Below are 1453 nucleotides of genomic sequence, written 5' to 3'. Positions count from 1 at the left end.
TCCTGGCTGTATGCTCAGAAATCTCTCTTGGAGGTGCTCTAGGGACCATATATAGTGCTGGCTACTGACCGTTGGCCCACATGCAATCCGCCCTTTGAGCCAACTCCTTAGTCCCTGGGGGTTGTACGCTTTAATTTCGATTGCATGCACACTTTTTGGAAGTGGTATTTGCCCACCCCCTGTACCACACACTAGAGACTCCACACGTCCTGGTAGTGCTGAGGTTCAAATAGCAGAGCTGCTGGTTCTCATGCTCTGTGCCTGCACGTTATCTGGGGGGGGGGGGGGGGGGAAGGGGGGGGGGGGCTCATGCTAAAGACTTGTAAAGCATCTGCTTTTTGGCCTGGGGCCATCCTCAGATTCTCTGATATTTTCATTCTACAATAAAAATTGCTTTAGTTTCATGGTTTAATAAGTAAAGTAAAAGGCCCTCCCGTTGATCATCGATTTGCTCGAGCGGGCCCAGTAACATCTCCATTGGAGACTTTGTTGTTACTGTGTCTGGCATATCGAATACTCTCAGTAGCTTGCCAGGCTCTCCGAGAGGGGCGGAGGAATCGAACTCTGGTCGGCCATGTTGGCTGCGTGCAAGGCAAACGCCCTACCCGCTGTGCTATCGCTTTGGCTAAGATCAAGTGTAGTATCTGTTCTTATCAGTTTAATGGTTTAATTAATGCTGATATTTCCAAAATAATTACACGTTATACAAAAAAATAGATACTCCCATAATCTTGACATTCATGCTAGCGAATTTTGATTTATATAGGTTTTGACCTAAGCCTTGTTTTTCTAAGGATAAGTTGCTTCTTTCTGCTATGACTTGGATGTTTCTCTTGGCTTTGTATCAAATAATACCTTATTTCTCTAAACCTTTGGTGTCACTTAAGACATGCATTAAGTTGCATGTAAAATTACTCCCTTCCTATATTTATTCAGAACTTCTGATTACGGGTATAAGAAAGCCTTGCCGAGGTGGGAATGTGTCTTCAACAGCTCTCTCATACTTGCTACTCTCTTCTTTTTTAATATAATGAGAGCTTTAGTGCCTTCACAGCATTAGTATATAATAACTTTCACTGTGCCTATTTATTTTTTAATGCATCTCTCTCCTCCTCTTTGTTGTTTCTGTGATGACCAGGAACTGTGCACACTTGGCAGGGGGACAGAGCAGCTGGGAGATACTTGGACAATGTGAGGTGGTGCCTAGAATTGAAACGTTGGCTTAACCTGCAAAGAATGTACTCTGGTATGCTTTTTGAATGATTATTTTTTGGTGGTGGTGTCAGGTCAGCACCCCGTGCCAGTTAAACATCTGGCAGGGTCTCGATTGTGCCACTCACCCTGAGTTCCTGTTTCCAAGGCAAGTTCCCCAGTCCGTTGGAAATTTTTTTTTTTAATTTTTATTAGTGAAACACCATGAGGTACAGTTGTAGACTTACAAATTTTTGTGCTT

General features: G+C 43.5%; 1 non-coding gene across 1 annotated transcript; it reads left to right on the top strand.

The window, feature by feature from the left end:
* Positions 1-601: 601 nt before the first annotated feature.
* Positions 602-789, top strand: LOC130038009 (U2 spliceosomal RNA). The gene has a single exon (XR_008794569.1). It is a non-coding gene; the product is annotated as a U2 spliceosomal RNA (small nuclear RNA).
* The last annotated feature ends 664 nt before the right edge of the window (positions 790-1453 follow it).

This window comes from Sorex fumeus, unplaced genomic scaffold (assembly GCF_029834395.1).
Source record: "Sorex fumeus unplaced genomic scaffold, SorFum_2.1 ptg000072l, whole genome shotgun sequence".
Lineage (NCBI taxonomy): Eukaryota > Metazoa > Chordata > Mammalia > Eulipotyphla > Soricidae > Sorex > Sorex fumeus.
This window is presented reverse-complemented; position numbering and strand designations above follow the sequence as displayed.